At 39.3% G+C, this 8008-nt stretch overlaps 1 non-coding gene across 1 annotated transcript; it reads left to right on the forward strand.

The window, feature by feature from the left end:
• The first annotated feature begins 1327 nt into the window (after positions 1 to 1327).
• LOC130959936 (small nucleolar RNA R71) lies at positions 1328 to 1435 on the forward strand. The gene has a single exon (XR_009078924.1). It is a non-coding gene; the product is annotated as a small nucleolar RNA R71 (small nucleolar RNA).
• The last annotated feature ends 6573 nt before the right edge of the window (positions 1436 to 8008 follow it).

Consider the following 8008-nt stretch of genomic DNA (forward strand, 5'->3'; position numbering starts at 1 on the left):
CTTCAACTTTAACCAGAACATCCTCTACAAGTCCATGGGCTTGTTTTCTTGAGTTGTCTGCCATTTCTAATGAGATTCTTGCAGCTTGCACCTCTAAGATCCCTAATTTCTCCATTACAGAGAGGGGCATGAGGTTCACACTTGACCCTAAGTCACACAAGGCCTTCTTGAAGGTCATGGTGCCTATGGTACAAGGTATAGAAAACTTCCCAGGATCCTGCCTCTTTTGAGGCAGTTTATGCCTAGACAAGTCATCCAGTTCTTTGGTGAGCAAGGGAGGTTCATCCTCCCAAGTCTCATTTCCAAATAACTTGTCATTTAGTTTCATGATTGCTCCAAGGTATTTAGCAACTTGCTCTTCAGTGACATACTCATCCTCTTCAGAGGAAGAATACTCATCAGAGCTCATGAATGGCAGAATCAAGTCCAATGGAATCTCTATGGTCTCATTTTGAGCCTCAGATTCCCATGGTTCCTCATTGGGAAACTCAGAGGAGAGTGGTGCACGCCCACTGAGGTATTTCTCAGTGGCGTCTTCTTCCTCTCTTTCCTATCCATATTTGGCCATGTTGATGGCCTTGCACTCTCCTTTTGGATTTTCTTCTGTATTACTTGGGAGAGTACTAGGAGGGAGTTCAGTAACTTTCTTGCTCAGCTGACCCACTTGTCCTTCCAAATTTCTGATGGAGGACCTTGTTTCATTCATGAAACTCTGAGTGGTCTTTATTAGATCAGAGACCATTGTTGCTAAGTCAGAAGTATTCTGCTTAGAACTCTCTGTCTGTTGCTGAGAAGATGATGGAAAAGGCTTGCCATTGCTAAACCTGTTTCTTCCACCATTATTGTTATTGAAACCTTGTTGAGGTCTCTCTTGATTCTTCCATGAGAGATTTGGGTGATTTCTCCATGAAGAATTGTAGGTATTTCCATAGGGTTCTCCTAGGTAATTCACCTCTTCCATGGAAGGGTTCTCAGGATCATAAGCTTCTTCCTCAGATGAAGCATCCTTAGTACTGTTTGGTGCATTTTGCATTCCAGACAGACTTTGAGAAATCAAATTGACTTGTTGAGTCAATATCTTGTTCTGAGCCAATATGGCATTCAGAGTGTCAATCTCAAGAACTCCTTTCTTCTGACTAGTCCCATTGTTCACAGGATTCCTTTCAGAAGTGTACATGAATTGGTTATTTGCAACCATTTCAATCAATTCTTGAGCTTCTGCAGGCATCTTCTTCAGATGAAGAGATCCTCCAGCAGAGCTATCCAAGGACATCTTAGATAGTTCAGAGAGACCATCATAGAAAATACCTATGATGCTCCATTCAGAAAGCATGTCTGAAGGACATCTTCTGATTAATTGTTTGTATCTTTCCCAAGCTTCATAGAGGGATTCTCCATCCTTCTGTCTGAAGGTTTGGACTTCCACTCTAAGCTTACTCCATCTTTGTGGTGGAAAGAACTTTGCCAAGAAGGCATTGACTAGCTTTTCCCAAGAGTTCAGGCTTTCTTTAGGTTGAGAATCCAACCATATTCTAGCTCTGTCTCTTACAGCAAAAGGGAATAGCATCAGTCTATAGACCTCAGGGTTAACCCCATTAGTCTTGACTGTGTCACAGATTTGCAAGAATTCAGCTAAAAACTGATGAGGATCTTCCATTGGAAGTCCATGGAACTTGCAATTCTGTTGCATTAGAGAAACTAATTGAGGCTTAAGCTCAAAGTTGTTTGCTCCAATGGCAGGGATAGAGATGCTTTTCCCATAGAAGTTGGGAGTAGGTGCAGTAAAGTCACCCAGCACCTTCCTTGCATTGTTGGCATTGTTGTTGTTTTCGGCTGCCATGGGTTCTTCTTCTTTGAAGAATTCGGTCAGGTCCTCTAAAGAGAGTTGTGCTTTGGCTTCTCTTAGCTTTCTCTTCAAGGTCCTTTCGGGTTCAGGATCAGCTTCAACAAGAATGCCTTTGTCTCTGCTCCTGCTCATATGAAAGAGAAGAGAAAAAGAAAATGTGGAATCCTCTATGTCACAGTATAGAGATTCCTTGAAATGTCAGAGGAAAAGAGAAATAGAAAGAAGAAGGAGAAGAAGAATTCGAACTTTAATTAGATAAGGTTCGAATTGTGCATTTAGAAGGAGTGGTACTCCAGAAATAGAAGGATGTGAGAAGGAGGGAAGAGGATTTTCGAAAATTCAATTAAAAGATTTTGAAAACATTTTGAAAATTTGATTGATAATTTTCGAAAATTGAAAGTGGAAGAGAAATCAAGTGATTTTTGAAAAAGATTTTGAAATTAGAAACTAAAAGATTTGATTGAAAACTAATTTAAAAAAAGATATGATAAAAAATATGATTGAAAGGTTATTGTCTTAAAAAGATGTGATTGAGAAGATATGATTTGAAAACCATTTTAAAAGATATGTTTTGAAAATTATTTTAAAAGATTTGATTTGGAAAATTAGTGACTTGCCTAACAAGAAAAGATATGATTCAAACATAAAACCTTCCTTAACAGAAAAGGCAAAAAATGTTCAATCAAATCATTAATTGTTAGTAAGTATCTTTGAAAGGAAAGAAATTAATTTTGAAAACATTTGAGTGAAAAGATTTGATTTGAAAAAGATTTGATTTTGAAAAACTTAAAAAAAATTGATTTGAAAACAAAATCTTCCCCCTAGCACCATCCTGGCGTTAAACGCCCAGAATGGTATACATTCTGGCGTTTAACGCCCAAAATGCTACCTCTTTGGGCGTTAAACGCCCAACCAGGTGCCCTGGCTGGCGTTTAAACGCCAGTCTGCCTTCTTCACTGGGCATTTTTGAATGCTCAGCTTTTTCTGTATAATTCCTCTGCAGTGTGTTCTGAATCTTCAATCCCTTGTATCATTGACTTGAAAAGACACAAATTAAAAATATTTTTGGATTTTTAATAATTAAAATGCAACAAGAATCAAATAACAATGCATGCAAGACACCAAACTTAGCAGTTTGTATACTACTGACACTAATGAACTGAAAATGCATATGAGACACACAAAATACTCAAGTCAATAGAATTCAAAGATCAGAGCAAGTGAATCATCAAGAACATCTTGAAGATCACTAAGACATATGAATGCATGCAATTGACACCAAACTTAGGATGAGACACTAGACTCAAACAAGAAATATTTTTGAATTTTATGATTTTTTAATTTTTTTAATTTTTTTGTGTTTTTCGAAAATTAAGTGGAAAAAGAAGGTATCAAAATTCTTAATGAGAATTCCAGGAATCAGTGCAATGCTAGTCTAAGACTCCGGTCCAGGAATTAGACATGGCTTCACAGCCAGCCAAGCTTCCAAAGAAAGCTTCGGTCCAAAACACTAGACATGACCAAAGGTCAGCCAAGCCTTAGCAAATCACTGCTCCAAAAGCAAGATTGATATGAAATCAACAAGCTCTTGTGGTGATAAGTTGAAACCTCGGTCCAATCAGATTAGACATGGCTTCTCAGCCAGCCAGATTTCAACAAATCATCATGAAACTCTAGAATTCATCTTCAAGAATTTTGAAAAAAAATACCTAATCTAAGCAACAAGATGAACCGTCAGTTGTCCAGCCTAAACAATCCCGGGCAATAACACCAAAAATTTGATGTTGTTGCCGGATCTTGGCACTGATGTTACCAAAGGCTTGCTCAAAACTAGAACAATCCCCGGCAACGGCGCCAAAACTTGGTGCGCGAAATTGTGAACTATACTTTTTCACAACTCTCATAATCCCTGGTAATGGCTCCAAAAACTTGGTGCGCTCAATACCATGGCATTACACAACTTCGCACAACTAACCAGCAAGTGCACTGGGTCGTCCAAGTAATAAACCTTACGTGAGTAAGGGTCGATCCCACGGAGATTGTTAGTATTGAAGCAAGCTATGGTCATCTTGTAAATCTTAGTCAGGCAAACTCAGATATATATGGTAATGAACGAAAATAACATAAAAGATAAAGATAGTGATACTTATGTAATTCATTGGTAGGAACTTCAGATAAGCGCATGAAGATGCCTTCCCTTCCGTCTCTCTGCTTTCCTACTGCCTTCATCCAATCCTTCTTACTCCTTTCCATGGCAAGCTCGTGTAGGGTTTCACTGTTGTCAGCAGCTACCTCCCATCCTCTCATTGGAAACGATTGCATATGCTCTGGTCACAGCATAGCGGAATCCATATGTCGGTTCTCAATCAGATCGGAATAGAATCCATTGATTCTTTTGGCGTCTGTCACTAACGCCCCACCCTCAGGAGTTTGAAGCACGTCACAGTCATTCAATCATTGAATCCTACTCAGAATACCACAGACAAGGTTAGACCTTCCGGATTCTCTTGAATGCTGCCATCAGTTCTTGCCTATACCACGAAGACTCTGATCTCACGGAATGGTTGGCTCGTTTGTCAGGCGAGCACTCGGTTGTCAGGCGATCAACCATGCATCGTGCAATCAGAAATCCAAGAGATATTCACTAAGCCTCAGATGCTTGTAGAACAAGAATGGTTGTCAGTCACCTTGTTCATGGGTGAGAATGGTGATGGGCGTCAATCATCACCTTCATCATGTTGAAGAACAAGTGATATCTTGGATAAAGAACAAGCGGAATTTGAATGAAAGAACAATAGTAATTGCATTAATACTCGAGGTACAGCAGAGCTCCACACCTTAATCTATGGTGTGTAGAAACTCCACCGTTGAAAATACATAAGCATAAGGTCTAGGCATGGCCGAATGGCCAGCCTCCCAATGATCTAAGAACTAAAATGTCCAAAGATGATCTAGAGATCTAAAAGTGATCAAAAGATTTTTATACAATAGTAAAAGGTCCTACTTATAGAAAACTAGTAACCTAAGGTGTACAGAAATGAGTAAATGACATAAAAATCCACTTCCGGGCCCACTTGGTGTGTGCTTGGGCTGAGCAATGAAGGAATTTCGTGTAGAGACCTTTTCTGGAGTTAAACGCCAGCTCTCATGCCAGTTTGGGCGTTTAACTCCAAATTTTATGCCAGTTCCGGCGTTTAACGCTGGAATTTCTGTAGGTGACTTTGAGCGCCGGTTTGGGCCATCAAATCTTGGGCAAAGTATGGACTATTATATATTGCTGGAAAGCCCAGGATGTCTACTTTCCAACGCCGTTGAGAGCGCGCCAATTGGGCTTCTGTAGCTCCAGAAAATCCGCTTCGAATGCAGGGAGGTCAGAATCCAACAGCATCTGTAGTCCTTTTTGGTCTCAGAATCAGATTTTTGCTCAGGTCTCTCAATTTCAGCCAGAAAATACCTGAAATCACAGAAAAACACACAAACTCATAGTAAAGTCCAGAAAAGTGAATTTTAATTAAAAACTAATAAAAATATACTAAAAACTAACTATATCATATCAAAAACATACTAAAAACAATGCCAAAAAGTATACAAATTATCCGCTCATCAAGATCTTCTCTCTTGAGTTGATTTGGGACGCCCTTGGTGCTGGTGGTCCACCTGGCTCCAGGGATGCATATATCCTCTTGAATCTTGTCCAGGCCCTTGTTTGTTCTCATCATTCTCCTATTTAAGGAGTCTGGGTCATCTTTCAGCTGAGGTAGCTTAAAGATCTCCCTAATTTTGTCAGGGTGGATGTGAACAATCTTTCCTCTGACCAAGGTCCGATAGTCATAGAGGGCAGTTCCAGATATTCTCTGCCTGTCTGTTTGCCACAGATTAGCGTAGAACTCCTGAACCATATTTCTTCCCACTTTTGTTTCAGGATTAGCTAGGATTTCCCAATTCCTGTTTCGAATTTGCTCTTGGATCTCCGGATATTCATCTTCTTTCAAATCGAATTTGACTTCTGGGATCACTGATCTTAGACCCATTATTTTGTAGTAATCGTCTGAATGTTCTTTGGTTAAGAACTTCCCTTGATTCCAAAGTGGTTTTGGAATACTCTCTTTCTTGCCTCTTTGAGTGGGTTATTTTCCTTTAGGAGCCTTGATCTTAGTGGGTATGGTTTAGTGATCACGGATAAACACACCAAACTTAGAGGTTTGCTTGTCCTCAAGCAAAAGAAAAGAAAGGAGAGGGATAGAAGGAGAGCTAGTGTCGAATGGTGGATGAGAGGAGGGAGCCGAATGTGGATTTAAAAGGGGGGTGAGTTTTTCGAAAATTTGAAAAAGATAAGATAGAAGATATGATTTATAAAAGATAAATATGATAAGAAAAAGATATAATTTAAAAATAAAAAGTTGTGAATGATATTTGGAAAAGATAAATCTGAATTTTACTTTGAAAAAGATTTTAAAAGATAATTGAGTTTTGAAAAATTTGAAAAAGAGTTGGATTAGATTGGAAAAAGATTTGTGTTTATGGATTAAGATACATTTGATATTTTTGAAAAAGGGATTTTAGAAATTAGGATTAAATTTTTGGAATTGAAGGATGAAAGTTTGTAACATGTTTATGCAAGAAATCCTGAATTGAAACATAAAAAATTAAAAAATTGTGAAGTAAAAACGAATTTACCTCCTCCCCACCATCCTGGCGTTAAACGCCCAAACGCTGCATGTTTTGGGTGTTTAACTCCCATTTGCAGCTTCTTATGGGCGTTCAACGCCCAGTTGTTGCTTCTAGCTGGCGTTGAACGCCAGAAACTCCTTTGTCACTGGGCGTTTTTCTGAACGCCCAGGACGCTATAAATCTGGCGTTGAATGCCCAGAAGGTGCTTCTTTCTGGCGTTCAATGCCCAGAAGATGCTTCCTTCTGGCGTTCAACGCCCAGATGGCTATCCTTACTGGCGTTAAACGCCCAGTGAGTGCTTCTTTTGGGCGTTCAGCGCCCAAAACAGCTCTTACTGGCTTTTTTCGCACTAATGAGCTTCTTTTTGCTGTTTTATCCTCTGAATCCTTCTGTAACTCCGTGAACTCAAGCAATTGCTATTTTACCTTGAAGATAATTGACATAAACCTGTAAAAATCAATTAATTAACAAATAAGCCTTGTAAATGGCTGGGTTGCCTCCCAGCAAGCACTTCTTTGTTGTCTTTAGCTGGACTATTACTGAGCTTTAATCAAGTCTCAATTTTGAACATTCTTGCTCAAAATTGCTTTCAAGATAATGTTTAACTCTCTGTCCATTAACAATGAACTTTTTGTTAGAATCATTATCCTGAAGCTCCACGTATCCATATGGTGACACACTTGTAATCACATATGGACCTCTCTACCGGGATTTCAATTTCCCGGGAATAATCTGAGCCTAGAGTTAAATAGCAAAACTTTCTGTCCTGGCTCAAAGACTTTGGATGATAATTTCTTATCATGCCATCTTTTTGCTTTCTCTTTGTAAATTTTTGCATTTTTGAAAGCATTGAGTCTGAATTCCTCTAGCTCATTTAACTGGAGCAATCGTTTTTCTCCAGCTAACTTGGCATCAAGGTTTAGGAGTCTGGTTGCCCAATAGGCCTTGTGTTCCAGTTCCACTGGCAAGTGACAGGCTTTTCCATACACCAGCTGGTATGGAGAAGTTCCTATAGGTGTCTTGAATGTTGTTCTGTATGCCCACAAAGCATCATCCAAGCTTCTTGCCCAATCCCTTCTACGGTTAATCACAGTCCATTCCATGATTCTTTTAAGTTCTCTATTAGAGACTTCAGCTTGCCCATTTGTCTGTGGATGATATGGAGTGGCCACCCTATGGCTAACTCCATATTTAACCAAAGCAGAGTAAAGCTGTTTATTGCAGAAATGAGTGCCCCCATCACTGATTAGTACTCTAGGGATACCAAATCTGCTAAAGATGTGTTTCTGAAGGAATTTCAGCACTGTCATAGTATCATTAGTGGGTGTTGCTATAGCTTCTACCCATTTGGATACATAATCCACTGCCACCAGAATATAAGTGTTTGAGTATGATGGTGAGAATGGCCCAATGAAGTCAATACCCCATACATCAAACAACTCAATCTCTAAGATCCCTTGTTGAGGCATGGCATAACTGTGAGGCAGATTG

Source organism: Arachis stenosperma, unplaced genomic scaffold (genome assembly GCF_014773155.1).
Source record: "Arachis stenosperma cultivar V10309 unplaced genomic scaffold, arast.V10309.gnm1.PFL2 arast.V10309.gnm1.Scaffold_100025, whole genome shotgun sequence".
Taxonomy (NCBI): Eukaryota; Viridiplantae; Streptophyta; class Magnoliopsida; order Fabales; family Fabaceae; genus Arachis; species Arachis stenosperma.